This window comes from Notothenia rossii (assembly GCF_949606895.1).
Source record: "Notothenia rossii genome assembly, chromosome: 10".
In the NCBI taxonomy this organism is placed as follows: Eukaryota; Metazoa; Chordata; class Actinopteri; order Perciformes; family Nototheniidae; genus Notothenia; species Notothenia rossii.
In genome coordinates, this window is record NC_136908.1 from 15,802,376 (window position 1) to 15,827,748 (window position 25,373).

The 25,373-nt window shown below is 38.6% G+C and overlaps 1 protein-coding gene across 1 annotated transcript in view; it reads right to left on the minus strand.

Moving 5' to 3' along the window:
- Positions 1-14,011, minus strand: part of LOC307022507 (relaxin-3 receptor 1-like) — a 42,856-nt gene extending 28,845 nt beyond the window's left edge. The window contains exon 1 of the mRNA XM_079655319.1: positions 13,992-14,011. The gene's annotated coding sequence lies outside the window, so the exon portion shown is untranslated. The remainder of the gene's footprint in view (positions 1-13,991) is intronic.
- Positions 14,012-25,373: the final 11,362 nt, after the last annotated feature.

The window sequence follows — 25,373 nt, forward strand, 5'->3', positions numbered from 1 at the left end:
AAATGACGGGGTCGTGCTGACATTCATTCTCCTGGCCTTGTACCCTGCCAGAAGCCTGGGAAATTAAACAGCTGGTCATTGCAATTTGGAGCACTCACATAAGGCAAAGAAAATACATTCAGTGATTTGCATCTTTTTAAGTTTCATTAACAAGTCGATCAAAAAGCGCAAGAGTTAGTTTGCATCTTTCACTGACGAAATAAGGTTTCTATTGAAACAAGTGGGAATCTGCAGATAAACCTCCTAAAGCACTTCACATTTGTGGTTATAAATCATTTGGCCAATAAAGGAACATAATACGTTTGAGAAATAGCATCTGTTACAAAATATGAATATGAGAGAGTCTGTCTGCATTACCTAAGACCTTGAAGGTACCACAGACACACTGCTGTTGTTAAAGAGACAGAGAGGATATTACCTCGATGGTGCCAAAATAAATCTCTCAGCTAAAGGGATTCTTTGTTATGTCAAAGATCTCATTGCACACAGACACTTGTTAATGCTTTTGTAATTTATGAAATGGTTATTTACAGGCTCTGAATCAGTAGCACAGAGTGGAAAGGAGGGGTTTTGGTTTAATTGCTATAGAGCAAAGTACACGACAAGGCCCAGGGCCTGGAAAGGAGCCAGATCCCTCCACTGTCGGGCACTAATAACACATCACAGTGACAGAGATGCGCCTCCTCTCTACCTCGCTGTATCGATCTCCCATCTCGCCGTTAATAGTGCTGTTAAACACCAGCTCTTGGCTCTTTACCGTGTCCAAGCCCACTTAACAATAAAACTCCCCCTCTGCTCACCTTTTAAAATGCCTGAGAGGTAGCGAGACAGCCGTGGGCAAAACTGTTGGCGGTGGTGTTACGGATTCACACGCCTGCAGAATATTACATTTACATTTGTAGTCCCTTAAATATGTCTTAATTAGTGTAACGTGAAAATGTGTTGCATGTATTAACTTACTTACAGAAGTACCTGTCCTGTTTAATTTATCTGCAGGAGATGTTGTGTTTTAGAGTATTGCAAATAATCTGTGAATTGTAGCCTACATCATGAAAGAACATAATATATGGTTGGGGAATTTAAGAAGCGACCAGTAAGTGTATCTGGATGGATAGTCGGTGCATCTTAGCGCAGAGAACCGTTGTACTGCAGGCAAATGATCTGAATAGGCAGCTTTAATTTAAGGACTTTAGACATGCTATCAGCAAGGCTACATGCTAATGTCTGTTTAGGGGTCCAGTGTTCTGTATCTGACTGAAATAACAACTGTAGGATGAATTAAGATGATATTTATTATAAACATTCAAGTTACTCTCACTTTTCCTCTAACGCCACCATGAGGTAGACCTTTGTTTCTCACTAACACTTTGTTTTTTTTCCAAATACCTAGAAAACCATTAATCATTACAGTAGCAGATTTTCATTTTTTAAAAAGGTCATCATCTCTGTCAATACATCGTCAGTGAATTTGTCTTCTGCATTTCCAAAGCTTATTTTCTGAGCTCCTTTTCTAGGCAGGCCTCGTCGTGTTCATGCTCTCTTTACTTGTTTGTAAGCCAGCTATAAAGACAGTCAGATACAAAGAAGAAAGTCTTTAAAGAAGAAATGGCTCCAATTATCTCATAGTGAGTTTAAAATCATCGTTCACACAAATATCAAGTATTCCTAAAGAATGGCAAATGAAGATGTTCAGGCAGTAAACAGTGCATTAAGTAATTGCCGATGTGGGGAGAGGAGTGCGTTTAAGGCAAACAATTGCTGCCGATGTAGAGCAGACGTCCAGGGGGAGTCCAAGTCTTTAGTCAAGGACTTGTGTTTTATTAGTTGAACGATATAAAACATGACAAAATGCCTACTCAAAGAGAATCAAAGATTCTCAACCCTTCCCGCGGGGACTTCTATATAGGGCATGAGCTCTCTCTCTCTTTCTCTCTCTCCTGGGTTGTGTCGGCATCGCCTGAAACAGCCTCTAAAAACCTCCGCTATCGACAAACAAGCACCAAGAGTATTTCAACGACATGTTCCTCCAACACTGAAAAAAACCTCCAGTGTTGTTTCTCTGTGTTGTTAAAGAACATGCATGTATTATTGATTGATTGAGTTTTTTTTTAATCAAATTTTTAAATGGTTTCATCGACATTTTGCAACACAGGCTGTCATAAATTATTTTTTATTTGAATCTAATTCTAGCTTTAAATTTCTTTAGCTTCAGTTTAAATCCTTTCTTTCTGGTGCAACCTAACAAAGGCGAAGTCAATTCAGAGAAAAGCAATTTGTCACAATTTGCCAACCTTTTGTAACAAATCTACATAGCAGGAAAGAAAACTCTGCATGGATCCGCCTTGAGCGCGCAGAGATTAGAAAGACAAAAACTGATACACTCTTACAGGGGCTGTACGTGTGTTTGTGCTTTGAAACTTATTTGATGGCGTTTGAGCACAGTTCCTTTTAAGCAGAAAAAACAACATTTGAGTAACATTTGTTTTTGATTTCACTAACGCCTCAGGAAGGAGTTTCTAGCTTTGGTGGTAAGGCTTTGAAGAGAGCTTTCTTAAAAAAGGTGAGCAATATTGAATTTTCTTGTTTTTCTAACCCAAGACATATGATTTTTTTTCCTTTTTTTTGCTCATATCACGTGTCAGGCACACAAACAAAATGCACATAAGCGTACAGACATACTAAGATCAGAGAAATGCTAAGCCTAAGTGTACAGAATATATATATGTGATATATACAACACTTTAGGATAAGAAATGTTTAAACTGCACATGGACCTGAGGAAGAGGTTAATGACTACTCCTTCTGCTTTTCTAAAATACTTTGTATTAATATCTACTGTATTTCACCAACCAAGTCCATATATATATGTATATATATTCTAGCAGTGGTGCTCCTGACTGATGACAGAGATCAACGTCTTCAGCTCAGCCCCGCCTTTTTCCTGGTTAGAGCTCACTGAAAGTTAGCAAAAGCCACAAAATCAATCAACTCAGGTGCATTTGGAACGAGAAGACAATGAGAAATAGTGATTCCTCTTCTCCACCTCTATTTTGTGATTGGAGAAAAAGAGCATGGGAACAGATGGCCTGCTACAATTCCAACAACACCAGCTAAGTTAAAGGGGAACTCTGCAAATCTAATTCAATACAACAACAAATAATCTCCTAATGGTCCACTACCTGTCCATTCTGTACGGTTAAAAATAGAACAATCCCTTGAAAACACACAAAATGGCACCGTCTGATCTACACAACACTATTCAAGCCAATCAGCAACAGGAGTTCATGCAGGGTGTATCTACTAGGGTGTTGAGTTCAAATACAAACAATCTCTTTCAGAATCTCTTTTGAATTATTTTAAGAAAAAAAGCCTGACATGTAAGGCTGCATAATTTAAAAGTCAGAAAATAATTTAATAATGTCTGAAACCCCAACATATTCAGTGTAATGATATATAACAGAGAAAAGCAGGACATCTCCACGTTTGAGTCACAAAACAGATTTATTTCATGGAAAATTGTTTACTGATTTAGTAATTATCAAAAAAGCTGGTTATTATTTCAATTTTTTAAAGATTAAGTCGACTAAATGTGGCTCTGGTAACGTTACACAATTATAAAATCTAGCTTATTTGTTTGAATATTAAAATTGACATAAAACTGTCTTTCCTGTACATTTCCTGCAGACATTTCCTATTGAATCCACTATGAAATGCTACTGAACAAACCCTTTCCAAGTCGTTCACAACAAACGGACATTCTTCCCCTGATGTGTGTTATTCATCACTGCGGTGAGTTCTGGCTGTGAAGCTCAGGTGCTGCGACTGTGTTCATGTAGTGTTACCAAATGATTCATAAACTCTGCTGAGTCTGCACTTTGCCTGAATGTGGACATTTTTCTCCTGAAATGTTCACCATAATAGCTCCATTCTGAAATTGCTGTAGGTGGCAATCATGTTGCCAAATTAGTCACCATCATTTTACAAAGAAAGGGGGAAAGCACAGGAAATGACAACTAGAGTCCCTAACAGAAAAGAGCTTCAGCTGGGGATCCGTGCACTCCTATATGAATAGCTGAACAGTAAAAGAAACCATGAACAGTTCCCTCTGTATGTCCACACTCTCTCTCAAGATCAATACAACCGGTTTAAATCAATCAATACCCAAGCTGTAGCAGCTGTAGATTATCTTTGTTTCTTTATCGAGTTCTTTGAAATGACTAAACTGAGAGAGATGGACGTTAAAGTGAAAGAAAGAGTCAGCTACTCTGGACTCGTCATTTCAATGTTCCCAAAGGTCAATATCTCAGAAAGGCCGGGAGGCAAAGAGGTGAAGAAATATTCACTGAAGTCAGAATGAAAATAAAAGAGAAAGATGGAGCAAGCGAAACCTGTGTTTCGGTTTACCCTGTAAGCTGTGAACATTTGATCAAATGAGATCAGATCACATGAAATAAATGCTGAAAGCCAGTTTCAGATGAACAGTAATAAGTTCTGCCAATGAAACCAACGTATAGTTAATACCCTCTTGTATCAGATGTACAAAAACACATTTATAATCCTCATAATAAAGACATTCATGTTGCTTATTCACATGGTTTTACAGCCTGTGTCTAATGTTTTACATGAAAATAACTTAAATCTGCAGGTAGTAGGTACTCTAAATAAACACATGATGAATGAAACAAATACATTTACTGTAATTTCTTGTCCTGCATATTGGATTTGTGTGAGAGAAAAACAAGTTGGAAAAAGTTCAACAAAGCAAACTTTGTTCATTTTCCACAAATAAATATATTTTGCAGTAAAGTATAAATGTCATTCATCGGAGTCATGCAGCTGTTACATAGAGATAGATATGTTGACAAGTCGGGGACGGATGCTGAATAGTCAAAGAGTGTTATTGTTGTGCTGAATGGCTCGTAATACAAAGCATGCTGTATCCACTCCAGCCTCAGAGTCCTCTTCCATGACCCATAATGCTTTTATTTATATACCGGCCCTTCAAGCTCAGGATAGATTGGATGTCCCTGGGTATGTTTGGTTTCGGGGTTTTCCCCTTTGCCAGCTACAAATCCTATTGCATGTCAACGTTGTTTTAATGGAAAAAAAACGTAGTATCGTTTTTTGTTGAGTGCTTTGCAAACTGCCAGATTTCGGGTTTTAAATAGAGCCAGCTAAAATGTCAGCGTTACAATAATTACAGAGAACAATAGGATGGCAAAGTTGTATACTGTATATAAATGTAGCAGCCATTTCTAAGACACGTCTTATTTGCCTCATCTTTACAGTTTTTCAGATATGATGAAATGCAAACAGGTGCAGCAAGAAAGTCCCAGTCTCCACTTCCCGCTATTTCCCACATAATAGTACATAGCATTATGATCCCTACAATAAAACAAACTTATGCATTCAAAATTATTTTGCTCCTTTGTGGTTGCCGTGGACCTGGCAAAGAATAATGGGAATAATGGCAGTTCCTCTGAGACTTTACATAAGTTCAAACCAGAATGATGTGTTATTTACTAGACTATAGATTTAGTTCATGAGTGTATAACATGTATGCAGTGTACCATCACTTTGTGTATGTCCTTTAATACATTAGCTCTGTTGTAATACTGTGAAGAAGACAGGAGTGTTTCAAATGATATTCAATTGAGTATGTCTCAATATCAGCTTTGTGACCAAAAACTACAATCTTATGAAATCCTAAAAAGACAGTAAGTGTTTTCTGGTCATATTTCTGGGTAAGGCCTGTCCCACACATTACAGCGTCTCTGAATGCAGTTGCAGTTCCCGTTGGTCCCCAACAGAGGATGATAAAGGTCACGCATGACTTCATGTCCTGTGGAGCACATAGTGATACAGTGCTGAACATATTAAGGTAATGTGATATGTACAATCTGTTGTGTATCCTTCACTGCTTACAATCTCTCTCCAGCTTCCCTTCAATTGTCTCCAGTTTAATTGCTTTACTGCCCCCTGAATTCCCCTTCTCTGCTTTCTGCTTCTCTCTCTCTTTGTCTGTTTTTCCTTTCCTCTTACACACACTCACACACACACTGAAACACACTTCCTCTGGCCCGGAGTCAGGCAGGGCAGCTGCAAAAGGCCTCACCAATGCGGGCTGACGAGAAGTGACAGCTCTCTGTATCACTCCCTGGCACTGACAACTGACAGATGGATACCACTCACCCACACTGCAGGGGGAGAGGGAGAGGAAGGGAGGGAACCAGAGGTCGAGGAAAGGGGAAAGCGCCAAGGAGGATGATTCTCCGGCATTATTTTCTTTTCATGGGGCTGTTGTGTGATTGAGCGCTTGGTTGAATAACAAGCTTGTGTCAGGCCAACCTGAAGCTCTTCTCTCTCAACGATCACAACCACGTGACCCTCTCTGTACTCGACACTGTACGTCTTTACATCTATAATATAATTACAGACATACATCTTATTTACTTTCATTTTTTCCTACCTTACTTATTAGATGAACAGCAAAACTAACTATAGCTGTATAAAAACATACACAAGACTTAAGATTTAAATAAATAAATGAACATAATAGGCTCAATAAGAGATATTTACGAATAACATAATAATATGGATTATGTAATAATTCTTTATTATACTACTAACAACCTACAAATTGGAGAAGATCAACAACATTAAAGTCATATTTAATGATCTATTTGTGTTTAGATTTTAATCGTGGATCTAGAAGAAACTCGAAGTGATGAGCTGGATTTCCTTGCTGCATACAAGTTATTCATTGTTTAAAGCAAGGTATGAAATTGATAGTGACATTTCCATTCTTCAGGATTTATTCTTTTAGGTATGTGCCCTTATTTATATAAACACTCTTTGTTTTCTTGATCACTTACATGCCAGATGCTTTAGCGCGCTGTCACTGACGTGTATACGTTGCTTGATTGATGCCAACACATTCAACTTGTGAATGTGGAGATGTTTACAGTTCTGACAGGATGATGATCTACCAGAGCGTAATGTCTGTTCTCTCCCAACAACAAAATCATTTTGCATGTGAAATGGACTAGAGTATGAATATGTTATGTTTTGTGTTAATTTTCTAAGTTAATGCGGCTTACCTAATCAACAAAGTGTTAATACATCCACCTGTGTGAAAGAGTAGAATAAACACATTTACAGCTGGCTGGAGAAGATCTGTTTTCTCTGCCGTTGACACATGCTGATGGGCTTGTTGGCTTGCCCCTCTTTTTCTGACAATGCCAATAATATGAACTCAAAATGGAGTCAGGATAATGGAAGCAAAGCCTTTCACACAAAGCGCCTGTATCACCATGCATCAACAGTTCAAGCCCAGTGGTGTCACACTTTAGCTGGTCGTTGATGGGAATAAAAAGCAGCCGTCTACACAACCGTCCAAACAACTCCATCTGAGCTGCAGAGGGCAACAACATGCTGAAAATATTAGATTACACTGTTTTCCTTTGGCAGTTACTTTTGTATAGACACGCACATTCATTCACACACACTCAGGGCGAATCCAGTGTCTTTCTCAAATGCTCTTTGACACAAACAAAGGAGGAGATTAAGAATTGTGATTAATCACTCCCTTAACAAACTGAGCTGCAGCCACCACAGTTTCACATTTTAGGTTTAAGTAAAAAACAAATGAAAGGCAGTAAAACTGATTAGGAAATTGTAGAGAATTAAAAAATAATAATCAGGCAAATATGCCACAATTTCCTATTTGTAAATATTTGGGGATTTAATCTTTGTGTACTTCCCTATTTTCTAATATTTTACAGATTAAACAATCAACTAAGGAATGATCAGTCAAATTGTTGGTATTCAAATCATGAGTAACTTGAAGGCCTTATGGTTCGCTTTTATTATTTTTTCTACGTGGTGTAGACATCAAGACGTAAGTAGCTAACATTTCTCTTGTATTTATTGCAACTTAATTTAGCCCTGGTGAGATGTTGGTCAGTCCTTTAAGAATAACAGAAAGGCCTCCAGTATCCTGAGGGAAAAGCAGGATAAAAAAGTTTTAAATTCTATAAAAAACACCTCACAAAATGTTGATTATCAAATGTTTTTTTAAGCAAGGTCATTAACTATAATTATACATTGGCCTGGTTCATATTCCCGTTTAAAAAATGTAATAGCTAGGACATTGATCATGTTGCAGGTATTCAGTACGAATGTAGAAAAATATTTAACATGACATGGACATAACTGGTAAAAGTAAAATCAAGCAGTTTTTTAACAGTTTGAGAATACATTGTGTGCCTGCAGACTGGAGCTTATTGCCTCAGCCGCAAAACAAATCTATTTTCACCTCAGTTGTTTGGCTTGGTCGTATTCACATGAGAATCAATAGCCAGGTGGTGATTGTGGGGCCGACTGACTCAACTGCGCAGAAAAGTGGAGAGTGAGAAATGGGGGAGATGAAAGGAAGTATTGTGGCAGTAAAGGAAATCCCTGGGGAATAACGCTAAGTAGACACAAATCAAAATGGACAGTGAGACTGTGCGTGACAACAGCAGACACTTGTCCCTCAGTAATATGAATATTAACTCAAAACTCCTGCTTTCTGCACTGTAAAATCTACCTCAAAATGCAAAACTTTTCCCAGAACAACAGAACGTTAAATTAAAAGTCTTCTCTCAAATCCGTCACTGTGACTGCCTTAAACCACCTTCGACTCTGAGAAATCAAATGTTACACTCACTGAAAGCCACACCAGGAGAAGTTGGCATTCAAGTGCAACATGCTCAGATTTGATTTTAAGTTGGCACACACTAAGCATCCGCACTGAGTCTGATTGAACTAATAAGCTCATGCCTGAAACCTTAAGTGACACTCTAAAACAGCAACAGTGTCAAGTCCCAAATGGGCGACGCCACACCAAGGCGATGATGACACAAGTATTGTATATAGGAGGTGAAGAGTATGGTAATGTTGTCAGTGCACCCCGAGGCCTCGCAGCCTTCATACAGCAAAACAAGAACTCTGCGGCACGCTGTCTCGTTACTGGCTGGCACATATTCTGTCAGTCTTCCTAATGCCAGTCTGCTGCTCTGATGACTTTCTCTCCACTTCCTGCATCCCTAGCAGGCCGCTTGACCTTTTGAAATTAGGTAAAATTACATTTATTTTTTGCTCTTTCTGCAGGGTAATTCTCACAAACATGAAAACTAGTGATCCTGATAGCTGGAGTCTCATGTGATCATCATAACTAAGGTCTCTCATGAGCGTGATTGCTAGCGTGTTGATAGCTGAAGGCAGCTTGTTTTCTTAGAGTGAACAGAGTCTGATGAGTTTGATTCTCAGCCACGAGGAAGTTCCAGGCTGTTGGACTTAAAGAGCGGGAGACTCTGCTGCTGCCTGGAAACCCCATGATATGCAACATGTACTCATATAACACCGTGTTTATGCTCTTGTATCAATGACAGAATTGTGCTCTTTCGCTGTCTATTTCTTTGAATGACAAAAAGAAATACATCATTTGTATGTTAACTTCAAAATGACTAATTTTTCGGATCCCATGTCGACTGGAGGACATAATTTGTCTTAGCATTTGAAACTAGTTGAACATTATTTTTTGAAAATTACATTTATTTTATGATCATTTACAGGCAAGTTTTTATTTTTTCCTGAAAGCAGAAAACAATTAAATGTTTTTTTTAACTAATCAAAGGGAAAATGTATGAAATAATCAAAAATGACTTCCAAACAAAAAGACCATAAACATTAATCCATCAGTATGGAATCTCTGGTAATTTAAGTGTCTGAATACAACTTTACATATTGTCAAACTAATCTAAGCTTTTTGCCTGGTGTCTGTAATTTAATTATACATGAATTATATGTTTTTACACTGTTAAACATTCAATGACTTCTACAGTTTACTCTAGAAGCCAATGATTTGTTGATTAGACAGTATCAGTTGTAACTTTACCTCTCCATTAGTTAGTTGACCGTGGTGACAGGACATAACTCGTATTGGAAACACTGAATTTTAGATTCACTTTTACAATCAAACTCCAATTCCTGACCTGTTTCATAAGGTCAGAATCTGCACAGATACTGATCCCAACCTTGTACTAATCCACCGTTTGATTAATGTACACTCAGTGGAGAAGATAATATGCAACGTACAGTAATTCAGCTGCTTCATCTCCACCAAAACACTTCGTTTACCATTTGCTGTAATATAGTGAAACCTATACATTTAGAGTCTCTAAAATAATCCCTCCCATGCACACACAGGAACCCAGAAGAAATCTGCCATGAAACTTAATCACAAAAGGTCATGTTGGCGAGAGAGGAACAGATTAAATTAGCATAGTATTAGATATGGAAAATGATTTCTGTCAAATCAAACTGTAGCACAATTATAATATGTTAATTACTTATTTCATTACGGAAGTTGATTGCAGTTCACAGATGAAATCATGCGGGCAGAGACACCTGGAAAGAGGTGATGAAGCTTTAAACCCGTCCCTCGTTTCCCTCCCTGCTTCCTCGTCATCGTGTCTCATCTATTCTCGCTTGTACGTATTAATTGCCTGAACGTGCCACACAAAAATGCTTCAAAGGGCGCAGGACTTCTCATTTGTTCATCAAAGGGAAGATGATGAGTAGTGTGAGATCCTATAACCTACCCACAATGCTCCTCAGGGCACAGAAGAGCAGAACCAAGTGTGTAAGTCAGCCAATGAAAATATGGAAGCATTCTTGAGCATGCTGGATAAACAAGATCATATTTGACCAATTACTTTTATAATAACATGAAATTGATTGTAATAGCAGAAATTATGGTCCGTGTTTGTTACTTTTTAGTCTCATGCTGGGAGTGAAGATTGAATTGTAAGGCTGAAAAGAGGACTTAGTTTTCTTTTGTTGCTTTTACAAAGTTAAAACAGTGAACAAGCAACTGCTTTTGTTTTCAAAAGATTCAAGGCCATTTTTAAATATGATGATTGTAGACATCTTCATTGTTTGGTTGTTTTTGAGTTGACATAGTGAACATTTAAGACTTTACATTTTACGAGTAGTGCTTAGGGTGCATGAGTTTGAATGAAATGTTCATTAAAGATATAAATGAACTGCAAGTATAAAGGAAAACGAGCGAACGACTGACAGCTACAGTTAAATGCTGTCTCTAAACTCATGTAGAACTGAAATACTCAGCTTACCAAAAATGCACAAAGTTTAGCACTTAATTTGAAATAGTTACCCTGTGTGTATTTCAATAAATACAAAAGCCAAAATAAACTATTATTATATGTCAAAATATACCATCTACAAAGCCGTCAGGTGGCTATTACCCAAATAAGCACCTCTAACTATAGAAGAGAAATAAGTATGGTAGCAGTAAGCTAAGAAACATCAATGATTCAGCAGAATATTCAAAAGCTAATAAACTACTAATAAGCATCTGATGACCATGGGTTCATATTGTAAGCTTAATATAGGACATGAGTGCAGCATGAGGCAGAGATCAGAGCTGATGCCTTAGATGCATCCATGATTATGAATAATAAAAAGCAGGCTGACATATAACCCACGCTTTGAGTTTAAATGTTTATCTAAGGCTTCACTTAACATGAGGTGAAGGATGTAAGAAGAGTCTAGAAAGTAGGGCACCACAAAATATATAGTTTTTAACTGTCGTCTTGCAATGTCATCTTGTCCATTAGAAACATAACAAAAAAAGCAATATTGCATTTTTTTTTAAGTTTAAAGAGTATCAGTAGAAAATAAGTAAGCTTCATTTTTTTCCTTTGATTTGCTTTGACAGCATTGCAAAAGCAGCAGAACTAAAAATAGTTTAATTTAAATCAACATTATTGCACATATTCTGAACTCGTGCAGGGATATACAGTTACACATGTACAAGTTTCCATAGAAACCAATATAAAAAGAAAGAAATCCCAGATATAAAATTGCATTCTCTATAGAGACTAAGACTGAAGCAATATCCAAATCCAAATCAGCAGCGGGTAAAGAGGATTTATATCACACACACTAATTCAACCAATTAAATCTAAATACTCAATTATGAATACTCAAATCTCAGTTTCCATTTTCACAAACACAAATCAAGTTCCTGTAGGCAACACAATGCAGTTAACAAATTCAAATCAATAGAAAATAACAATAGTTGCCAAGGGAATAATGACAAAGAAAATATAGAACATTGCATATAAGGACAAAATACACAGCAGATTACAGAGTGAGATGTTCAGGAGATCAGCAGGTCAGCAGATCAGCAGCCACATAGCTACAAGTTAGCATATCCTCCTGGTACCCAGCCCATTGGAAATGTCCACTGTAGTAATAGGGCTGTGCGATTATGGCAAAAATCATAATCACGATTATTTTTGGTTAATAATTGATATCACAATTATTAAATACGATTATTCATTGACTTTGAAAACATCCATTTATTGATTTTTAAAACAAATAATAATTTCCAACAGTATCTTTTTAACTGTTGATTACCCTGAACGTATAATTCAACTGAAAAACCAATACAAAAATAAATCATACATTTATATACATTTCCATAAATATTATAAAAAATTATAAATACCAATAAACAAGATCAACAAATATTTTGGAGTAAAAAAATTAGATCAAATATTGCAGTGCACTGTCACAATCAAAGCAAAATAACAATTTTTTCCGATTACATTTGTTTTCGTAATTGTGGCAGGCCAAAATCGTAATTGCGATTAAAGTACGATTAATTGCAAAGCCCTACACTGTAGTGGACATTTTGTTAACATGCATCTCATTTGACTCTTTTGAGCTACTCTATCAACCCCTGATGTACTGTACAGAGGACATCCTGGTCTTTCCAGTGATATGTCATTGGTTAAAATTGCATGCTGGGAAGTTCTTCCTTCTTTTCATCCAAAATGGCTGGCATACCAAAAACAAAATGTTATAGAAGCAGGAGGAGAAGTCAAATATTGTTGAATAATTGTAATTTTTACCATGAAAATCATATATGTTCTTGTTTATTAACATGTGAGGAACTAATTAGTTCTGAAAGCAATTAAATAATTCAAGTTTTGAAACAACAGCTCTTTTATAAATGTCCATTCTAGTGGACGTCAGGACAATCTTCATGGACTTAATGACGCAATATTGTTGCAGGAGACGGAACTGAAGCAGACATTTTCTAGATAGAGAGATCTAGATCTAGAGATTCAGATTTTGAGCTCTCAGATGATGAGAGTGATGAGGATTTCACACCTGGGATAGAAGAGGGTCAAGAAGAAGGGGAGGAAAGATGCAGGAGGCTCCATGAGCGCACAGATACAGAGAGACAGATAGGGACGAGCTGGAAAGACATGGCCCTCTGTGGGCCAAGAGTATAGCACGTATGTCTTATTGTTGTTTTTATTTTAAGTGGAGCCATGAAAAATGAGAATTGCCTCAGGAATGCAAGCTTTGTTTCTATGAGCATGGTCAAATGGAGACCACATCCATAAAACTAGTCAAGATGACCCACACAGCCCATGCCGACTGGAGTCAATGAGGTACTTTTCCCAGTACATTGACTACAAAGTCTTTGACCATCTGGAAAGATTCACCAAAAACCAAACTAGTGTTTTAGTGACCAAATAAACAGCAATGTTCAGATCAATTACCTATTTATGTTTTAAATAAAGGTGAATGTATTCTTGTATTAATATCACTCTATAACAATAATACGTTACATAGTCTCTGTTAATTTTGGCTGTCTTTTCAAACTAAAATGGTCCTGACGTCCTCTACAGTGGACATACTGTAACATTTAAAAATGAATTAAATTACAAAAGTCTAAGTTGCAAGATGTTTTTTTTAACCCTAAATAGGTAGGAAATAAAAAAGAAAGAAAATGGGAAAACATTGTTTTTTCTCGGTTCCCAGGAGGAGGATGTAGCATACAAAACACCAACTGAACATAGCCAAGACAAACACTCACAATGTTAGCACAAGCAGTAAGCACTTACCTTGATGAACTGAAGAGTAAATCCTTAGTGATGATATGGAGCGAAAAACTCCACTTCCGGTTTGTGTCCTCAGCTGATTTCGGAACCAGCAAGCAGGAGCTTTTCCTTCACAAAGCAATCCTGAGGTGAAATGTGTGCACTATTGCAGGGAGGATTCCTTTAAGACACGACATCTGAGCACAGTTTTGCAGCTGATTTAGCACACCTGATGCATCGCAGGTGAGCAGCACGGGGAAACAAGTGGGCGGGGCTTTGAAGGGTTTAAATAGCCCGCACTTGTCTTGAAACTGTTCGCAGGCTTCACACCATTTAACGTGTTTTTCCCAACATTTTCTGGAGAAACTTGATTCAGGTTTGGTATCATTTTGATGCTGTAGAGATCTTTCCACATAAAAGTTGAAATACAAATAATTCAAGCAGTACAGTACAAGAAATCTCCCCTTTAGGTCAATTAAATAGCTGTTTTGGAGCTTTTTAAGTTAGATTGCCCTCCAATGTAGTGTGATATTGTGGTAATGCACATTTTTAACATGATGCTAAGTTTGCCTATATGTGTTCTGATTATAACGTATATCTGTTTGGAGAAGTCCATCAGGATTTGTAATCCACGCACACCACCAAATCCCGAGCTATAAATCATTCTACAAAGCCTTCATATTTGTCCAAATTGGATACATTTCTGGCATAATTTATTATCTAATCAGTGGCCAGAAAAGTTTAAGCTGATCTGAAACCTCTTTGCCTGATTGAAAGACTGACACGTCTTGTGTGAGTTACTGAAAGGCTGAAATACTGTGCGATGATGGCAACGCTAAATGACAGTCTTGCCTCTGACAAGTGGCAAATGGAGAGGATTACCATGAGCCAATGAGCTACAGAATGAATGTATGTTCAAACCTCATTTGAAGTGGCATCTGTGACATTGCCATGCCAATTTAGAGAGAATTCAATCTGCTGGCATCAACTCTCTAAAACTGTGATTGGACTTGTGAAGAGACCAATTTGTTTCTAAATGTGCAGTGAGGCCTCTTTGTGATTATGATACGATATCTGCATTTATTCTTGAGCTTCAGCAGCTGTATTCTCAACTCCATCAGCACTCAAATTAGCCTTTCTTATCAAGTATTTGAGGGAAGATTAGAACACAATACAGTCTATCATTTTGAGAGGCAGGGTTAATGTTTGCTCGGATGTTTGAGAGGTTATCAGCTGTCAGTACAAATTGCTAGAAAGTTGATGAAGTCTGTGTTTCATTTGTGACCAGCAGTTAATCCAATGTCCCAGATTTGTATTCTGGGATGAATTATTTTTGATGAGCCTGCCAGCCCTTTTCTCCCATCAGTTTGTGCATGCTTGCACAAGTTGCACAGTCCATACATGTCGCTGTAAGGGTTAGGATTTTTCTAGACGCCTGTTCTTCCCAAGATTTGTTGGAAAATCTATACAGTATATAGATATTTTCCAAAGCAATGTTACCTTTTTTCCCACAGTTTGATTGTCTGTTTGACAGTTTGTCTATCAGCATGATTACAGAAATACTACACTGGACCGATTGCTTGAACAAGTGGAAGGGTGTACTATGGGCAAGGAAATACATTTTGGAGTGGATCCTTATTATGTTGCTAACGTCAGAACAACGACTTACATGGGACTTTTAATGGGGAGCATCTGCAGTCAACCATGAGAGACGTCTGCGCCATCCTAGATCACATTAGTTTTGTTGCAAAGATACTAAGGCGCAATTGTGTACAAACACTTATTGGCTTTCTTGCCAAGAGTTGAAAGATTCTTGTCGAACAAATAAGTAAAAGTTATTGAAAATTAAGCATAAAATTGACAGCTAATCTTGGGTCACTGTAAATTAAAACGTATGATTAAGAACGGATTTTTATTTTAAAAAAAGTATATGAACTCTCATATGATCTGGCTCTATCTAAATGAACTGTACCTAAACTCAGATTCAGTAAAGACAATAAAAAGTAACCAGATACTTACTAAAAGAAAAGTAATCATAAGAAACGAAACATAACAGATAAGTAAAAAAACATTATGTGTAATGACAAAAAATATACTATTGATGTGAATATATAATATTATGCTATCAAAAAGCATTATCTCTTACTATATTCGTTTTTCGTGTTACTTAGATTTGAAAGCACCAGTTCTGTTTGCAGGACGCTGCATGAAATCCTGCGTGTGTCTCACGGTTTGATTATTGTGATGAATGATTATCATCTCGGTTGCTCTCACAGGGCAGCAGAGTAAAGGAATGACCAGTTTCTTAGACTATTATCTCTCATCTGTGTGTGCAAACGGCACTTTAATGCTTCAGAGGAGATGAGTAGGAATACAATTAGAATAACTGGATGTGAAAGAGGAGGCTCACTCTGGTGGGGCCTGGTGTTAAAACAAATTGTGTGTGAACGAGGGTGAGAGTGTGTTGCGGCAGAGAGTTGTGTGTGTGTGTTTGTGTGTGTCAGGATGTGTGTTATGTGTGCAGGGGAGCTTGTATACCCTGTCATATGATAAATGTTCTCTTTCCTATAATCTATGTGCTTCAAAATATGATGTATGTGAGGATGAACTTTGAATTATAACCTAAAGAGTGACTCATTAATCTTCTGACTTTGGAGGGGAGTGGACCAGTGGAATCCATTTTGCGTGTTTATGTTTTATGAATAATGCAATATTGCGACCGGCCAGCTGGATCTGGGCAGTGACGTTCAGACATGTAGAAGACGACACGCAAGCAAACAGCTCAGGTTTCTGGAATGAAAAGGAAGTGAATGCATGTTAGCAAGGAAGGTCAAAGATCCCTTAAAGATTTCACTCTGAGCCACACCTGACCTCAGTGCCCTGGAGACCATGTCGATGCTTCATTTCCTCGTGTAGTTTATCACTTCAGTGTATTCTGAACTGTAAAATCGCCTCACATAATACCACACTTACAGACTAAATGTAATTAGTATTTGCACAAGGTCAGCAGGGAAGGCAAAGCAGGGAGGAACTTAAGATTCTCTACCTTCATAAATCCCTTAAATCAAGAATGCTGCATTCAAGAGCCTCTAGGAAAAATGGCGTACATGGGCTTTAAAACTGACTTTGATGTTTCCTCCTATCTTCAGGTCCGAATTTAATCAGTCCAAGAGTTTTGTTAATTTTAAAACACCAAACTAATGCTTAACCTTAAAGGTCCCATGACATGCTTTTCTGGTTATTATCCGTCCCCTTGTGTGTTATGTAGCTTTTTATGCATGTAAACGGTCTGCAGAGTCACAAACCCTCAAAGTACACCCTGTAGCGAGTACAACTCTAACACAGAAAAGACCTGTCTATGAACGCCTCGTTGGACATTTTAATTTTTCAAATATTGTCTTCCTGGTCATAGTGACGTAACGGTCATAGTGACGTAAGGGCTCCGCGGGTGGTCCATTTGGACCAATCCTCACACACACACACACACACACACACACACACACACACACACACACACACACACACACACACACACACACACACACACACACACACACACACACACACACACACACACACACACACACACACACACACTCAGCCTTATCTTTTCTCAGCCACGGCTCTGCGGATTTCCGCTGTGAGTGTGTGTGTGTGTGCTCAGGCTGAGTTCCGCGGTGTCTCGCTGTCTCTCAGACCCCACGCAGCAACCAGGAAACGACACCAGTAATCCAGCTCACACTGTCCGCTCCTCCAGCCTCAAAGGGCGGGGCAGCGAGCCCTGCAACGTCCCGCCAACACAGCACCCATACCCCATGCAGCATTCTCATCTCTTTGTCCTTACTGGTGTCATTTTCTGGTTGCTAACAAACGCCATTGTAACACATAAACACTGATGTTCAGCTGTAACGGTGGTGGACTCATCAGAACAGAGTGGGCGAGCTGACCAATCAGAGCACAGTGGGCTCATAGGGGGGGGGGGGCAGGAGCTCCAACGAGGTATGTAGGACAGAGAGTGAATACACATACTATACAGAGATGCTGTATGAGAAACCAATGTGAGTTTGGAACAATGAACAATGCAAATCTATTCTAGTAGACCTCAACAATGGAATTATTATCAGTAGAAATGGCCATGACATGGGACCTTTAAGAAGTTTATTTTTTTCAAAGCCAATCCTCCTGTATTACAGATCACTTAGATCAAATAATCTGCCATTTAATCACTTTCTCTTCGGGGATGTCCAATCAAATAAGTAACAAATCGAAGTGTGCTATCATGTATGACAACAAGGCAACAGGTCCAGAGAATTGAGACGCTAAAATCGACACACTTGAAGCATTTTTGCTGAGATTTGACTATTTCCTCTTGATAAAGTAATTTATTAAGAGACTGAATAGGCCAGTTCTGCTCCTAACAATATGGCAAAACATGCAACTCAACTGTTTAGTAATCATTTGCATCAAACCTAAGCCAGACACATTAAAATACATTTGTTCTGATCATTTGTAATAACAATAAGCCTATTACATGCCATTTTAGAGTCATTTATGCATCTTCTCGGTCAATTATTGTTTTCTAGAGGGAGTGCTAAAAGTGAGGCACAATTGTCTGCGCTGCAATTTCAAATAGTCATTTAAGGTCCCTAGGCGTCCTCAACCTGAGTGACAAAATCCTTTTCAAAGGGAAATGTAGAAATGCACCAAGTTATCAGGTGAGCCCAGACACAATGTAAGAGGTGATTTACTCTGAGCGGGCTACATGTCACCGGGGCTTTCTTTGTTTCCCGGAGGTCTGATTTGAACTCAAATTGCTTCTGTGAAGACTCGGCTTGGCTTCTCATTATGGTTCCCCTCCTACTGCTCAAACATTAAGGAGCCTCATGTGCTGTGCTGCTGTACTGTATCCTCAAATGAAATGCCCTTGTTCTCTACTGCTTTGAACCCTTATGGGGAAGTGTTTTATTCCAGGTTATCATGAAAGGGCAATAAGTTGACCTGATAGGATACATTTTTAAATCGGATTTAAATTGGGTATATATATACTAATATAATTATGGCTAAAACTTTCTTTCTCATTTTGGATAATGCATAACGTTTATTTCTGATGCATCACAAATACGTTTCTTAGTTTGAAAAGGTAGGGTGCATAGAGGTGTTAAACACACTCAGGGCTTTCATCCAGAAAACACGTATTCATGTGAAATCCATTTAAAGATTTTAATTTATCTCTGTAGCTGAAACCACATCACAAACGTAAAGATTTAAGGCCAAAAAGTGACCTTTTTTTTACTGCATTTTGTATGTGTTTTGATTCCATTTACAACATTGACCATTTGTTTATAACTGCAAGTGTATGTAGCCTACATACAATTCATTTGCTGAATAATATATAAAAATAAATAAAATATATCGGCACTCACTGTTTGACCTTTTGACCCATTAATGATTTGTTAGGGCAAATTTTGTTAAATAAAAAAAATAATACAATTTCATCTGCCTTGCAAAATTGCCACCATAGAGTGCTTAGTTATTATCAGCTATTCCCAATATTTTGTAAAAGAAGAACACACGTCACGTCAGGTAACATATGTTCACATTGGACTGAATCCAATATGTGGTCCATCTGTAAGCTCTGCTGTTACAACATCAGAAGAGAGGATGCACACTCAGCAAGACGGTGCACACACACACACACACACACACACACACACACACACACACACACACACACACACACACATATACACACACACACACACACACACACACACACACACACACACACACACACACACACACACACACACACACACACACACACACACACACACACACACACACTCTATCACCAGTGTGCAGCTGGCCAGCTCACCAGCATCATCTGAAACAAGATAGAGAAGGATATAGCAGGCAGCGAAGTATACATTAACAAACTTGTAACCGCTGGCAGAGTGACTCTCACCCTTCCTGTGTGCAGCCAGGCAGCCATAACCAGATGCATCAAGCACACATTACATCCCTATACCCTGAGTATTTACTCTGCCATCCAGCCAGAGAGATTAGTTTAGCTGGAGAGTTGATTTATGGGCGACAGAAAGTAATCCCTTCTTGTCCTGCACGCTGTAGTCGTGCCTCCTCCTTTGCCACAGCGCCGAGCTTACACAGTCTGAAAGCCCTTGATACCGTGTTCGCCCTAAGGTGTAATGTTTGATAATATAACTACTGCTTCTGTCACCAGGACCCCCCACCCCATCTGCAGCCACAGCCGAGCCTACACCCCCCGCAAATACATTACAGCCCCACAATGCTTTGAGATTTATGAGGGAGTAGTGGCATAGGAAAGAGAGAGAGAGGGAGAATATGCATTGATTGAAAGCCCCAGATAGTCCCATCCAATCCCGCCCCAAAGAACATCAGTTATTTTGCATCCTGACACAGCGATTGATAACTCGTAAATGTGTGTGGGGATGACAAATGCAGATGGAAACTGACTCTGACAAAAATGATAACGGCATCGGTCTCGAGGGGGTGACGGAGGTGGAGGCGGGATGCTGCTTAAAATATTTAATAATTGATACGAAGCCAGTGAGATGTTGTTTGACCCTGGAGGAGTGTGAATGTCATCAGAAATTTGCCAAGACTTTGAAGTGAAATACATTAATGATGTGGGGCGTCTGAGTGTGTGTGCATCTGTGCGTTTGTGTTTATTTGCTGAAGAGCATGAGGCTCTGGCCCTTAATGGTCACTAAATGATATCAGCACAACAATCACTATTTGTCTTCAGGATATAACATTTTAAACATTTTAAATTCCCAAGGCAGGGAGCGATATGAAAAACAAGTTTTATTTTGCTTTAAGGCTCAAATCAGTTGTGCCTACAAGCAGGGATAGACTACTGTGTGCTGCAAATGACTAAATAATAGATAGATAAGGTTATCTCATTCATATTTTGTTATCATAAGTAATTGAGTTTCTTGGATAAATCATGATATACCAACTTCATAATATCATCATGTCTTTTATTAGGGATTCAGCAGTGGCAGTAGCAGCCCTGGATTAGGGAAATCGTTGTCATGATATTGGTTTAACGCAGAACACATATTAAGTATCTGGTTGTAGATTAACATAAAACTAAATCACAATATTTCCTTATGCTTAAAATAACTGCTTTTGTCACCCCACAAAAAGTGGTATGTTTTTTATCACAACGTAATTGGTAAAACCATTTTTTACTATATTATCTTAATTATTAGGACACGTTCACATCATTTTCTGGTTGGTGTCACTATGTGATTTGGCTCATATTTGGAAAATAGCGATGCCTTTGAAAGAAAATGACTTGGTTTTAATTTCTTTCTTTATTGTCTACTTTATAATAGAACAAATAAAGAGTTCTGTATTAGAGGAGAGGTTTGCAAGGGTGGCTTCTTATGTAAACACTTATACAGTGAAGAGTAAGAGGTGAATGAAGCCAGGTTCTCCTCGCAGCTATCCAACTCGATGTGTTTTGGCTTAAGGCAGCATTCAAGTGTCTGGTGTTGAAACATCTGATTCCTCTCCATATGGTAAGTTGTGCACCCTGCGGTGGACACAGCAGGACGCTGACAGTTTCAACCCCATAACCCCTCATAGCTTCAGTGAGACAGCCCTCAAAATCTTTCAGCTGTCTAATTTGGTATTAAGATAAATCAGTTCCAAAAGTACACTATGTGAAGCATTTCAATCCTCTTACACACGTCTGATGTCTGAAAAGAAACAGACAATTAAGAAGCTCCAATTAACAAAGTGCACGAGATTAAGGATCACTGTTTAATAAGTCCATTATGTAGCCTCAGGGAGGAAACAGAGACAGGTTAATAATGCTATAGGTCCATTTTATTGCTTCGTTAGTACATGAGAAAATGAAACCTCCAAACTTTTCTTTTTCTCGTAGTTTCATCATAGAACATAATAATCCTCTTTAAAGCTTCTTACTGCATGGAGTCTTTCATAAAAGTACAACTGGAAACAGACAGAAGATTGTAATGGGCAAACAAAAGCCATCATCACAGCCTACATGATAAGCCTCTTGGATAGTTACACGGAGAAACGGAATTGTGATAGATCCTTGGATGTGTTGCATCAAAGCAATGCCAGGCCTGCATCTAGAAATGAGGCTGTGGATAACAAAACCCTGCAGTGTCCTGACCCTCCGCCCGGCGGATGGATTACTGAACGGGTTTATGGGGCAGAAACCAAATATATGATTGGAAGGACCACCTTGGCCGTCACGTGCAAATTTCACTCAATAAGAAATGTACCTACCAGGAGTAAACATCAAACGACCACAATGAGCACAGCAACACCACAAAACAAAACAAAACTCAAAAACGCGCAAAATAACCATAAGGTGAATACAAAGACCTAAAGAGACCACGTAAGGACACTTATCAACCACTGGGCCAAACAAAGCTATCACAAAGAAACACAAACTAAAAATAAAAAGAGTGACTAAAAAGACACAAGCGTGACAAAAAGGAGACAAACAAATGTATAAAAACACACAAGACAACCACAAAGAAACAAATGACAAAGCTGTGTAGCTATACGAAGAGACAAAAAACAACAACCCAAAAGAGGCAAAGCATCCCAAAGCCTGTGTCTCGCTCCTGTGTAGGGAAGATGGTGGGGCCTATTGCAGGCCTGTGCCCAGGGGCATTGTCTCATAATCCGTCCTCACTCAGCCCCATGCCAGGTTGAATGGATGTAAGTGCAATGGAGACTGTTAAATGCCCGCTTCTAACGGATGAGCTCTGGGGATGATTGGGTTTGTCCTCCCTTAAGAGCGCAGAGCAGGATCACTTTAATAAACGAACTCCTCAAGAAACCTGAACTTAAATTCTGATTAAAGCTGGACTGATGTTCCTCAGAAGTTGGTTAAAACTTGCTTTTTTTTAAAAATATGTTTGACAACGCTTACCTCCAGAAAGAGGGATGAGGAGAATGAAGAAGCAAAGGAGAGCGAGCTGACAGGAGCAGAATGCGAGGAGACATTAAAACATTTCAAATGAAAGGTGCGTCAGAAGAGCTTGTCAGTGCATTACCGCCAAGATTAAAGGGGTCTCGGTGTCTTCTGTCGGGTTCAAGGGAGACTGCATGAGGATTTGGCTCAGACTCTTAAATACCTCTGTCGACTAAGATTCAAACAAACACTTCCACAATAATTACAAGTTGACTTTTCTTCGTTGCTAGAGGAGAAGGTAACGCATTTTCATTTGAAACCCCTACATTGTCAACATAAGTACCCGGTGCTGTTTATTCAAGTTGAATGTTTTATTATCATTTACTGATTAGGGCACATGGCATGGACAAAATAATGCTAGCATACGTAAATCCTTTGGAGTTGAAGAGGAATGAGGTATTTAGTTCAGGTATTAGTTAGGAAATGAAAGTGCCATTGGTTGTCAAAGGTGTCTCTTGAAGGTATCCTACTTATAGCGATGACATTGTGTGCTCAATTTGGAGTCTTTTAACTCCTTTAAGGCTTAATGCACTAAAATGACTTATACCATATCTGAAGGCTGGTGCGTTTCTCTTTTCTTTTTCCTTTTCTTGTTGTCTTTCAGCAAACAAAATCCTTCATCCGGCCATGACCCATCACCTCGCTGCAGATAGACAATTAGTATTGTATCAAAAGTGCACTCAAGTTTCACGTTCAAGACTTTAAAGCTGTGAGTTTCGAAGGAAAAACGTCTCACACACGGTGTTCTCTAAAACCAGTCAGCGGCTCAGTGGGAGGCCGTGGGCTGCGGGTGTCTTTAAGCAGAAGCTGTCAACACAGACAGGGTGGCTGAACTCTAGACGGGCTGTCAGACGTCCGAGCAGCTGTGACCGCTGCTGCTGATGCAAACATGAGCGGCCATTTGTAGGAACCTGGCAGGCTGAGAGGTGACTGTCAAAACCTGGTTTGAGGAGAGAGAGAGAGTTCTGCAGGGGGTAAATACTGACGTATGGTGACGGGCGGCATCTCCAAGTGTTTTGACATTATCTTGACTTTTGAAGCAGCAGACTAACAAAACAATCACAACCCAGGGTCCGCTTCGGTCTGAGCAAACTCCACCTGCTGATGAAAACAGAGCGATGCTCTCCATTTGAAAACGACTTCCTGGAATTTGCTAAAATATTGGCATTGGACATATATTGAGAGATTTGATTCTGATATTGGTAGTTTCACCCAAACCATCGATATTAATAGTATAATAGTATCTATATTGTATATAATAGAGTTGGTTGCACACAAATTGTGCACAGTTCTTTACTTTTATAAAACCAGAATTTATATGTATATGTATGTATAAAATAAAACACATTGGATTTTGAAGGCACCCTCCTTTTACTTTGCTTTATGTTATTATTTAATAAATGTTCTTTGAAGACATTTTTCATCCAATATGTACCATATTCAAATATTTCACGTGGAACATTTAAAAATGTGCGCACACATATTTCAATTGTATGGATTTAATATAAAGTAAACACATTAAGGATGAAGCTATTATGTGGTTTAAGTAGATCATTCATAGTCCGTGCAGGTTCAAAAATGTAAATTATCACTCGACCAGGATTACAGATGGCCTGTTCCTGCCTCTGATGTATTGCGCTGGGAGGCACTTGAATTATATTTAGTTTGACTTTCTTGTCACAAGTACACAGCACATCCTGTTATGTTAAAGTTAATAAAGCAGAGTGCACGATTTGGATAAAGCACAACACCATTTCACTGAAGAGACAATAATTCAAATGCTTAAATAAGAGAGACATCAAAAAAGTGTCAATGTTTGCAAAAATCCTTCAAAACAAATGTACGTATCTTTCCCACAGGAATGCAAAATGGAAACAAATAATAACCCAGAGTGATGCTAAGCTACTTAATGTAAATTCTGCCCTGGAGAAGAAAACTGTGATCTCTTTAGTTGACCGGCACAGCGACGTACACACATCACAACAATGAAGACAAAAAGAAGCAGGAATTAGCTGAAAAACTGCGAGACTGAAACAGAAGTGGCTGAAAATTGATTTCAAGTTCTGTCAGTGACGGTGAAGAAAAACAACTGCGCGCACAAAACAACATCTCTCACAGAATGCCTGGAGAAAACAAAACTGTGCCATTAAAAGTATAATAGGATTATCGTTTCTGTTTGTTTGTCACGGTGGATCAAGAAAATTACAGTTAAGAGAAGAGCTTAGAGCCACATTGTTATCACCACTTCAGAAGACGAGGCGCAGACACAGACCATTTGCATATTCATTTGCTGCTTTTGAAATGCACCTTTTTAATTAGTCTGTGTGTAACAATCACTTAATATCTGCAAACACCTTGACACCCAGAGCTGCAACAAACACATCGTCAGCCGCCGTGCACTT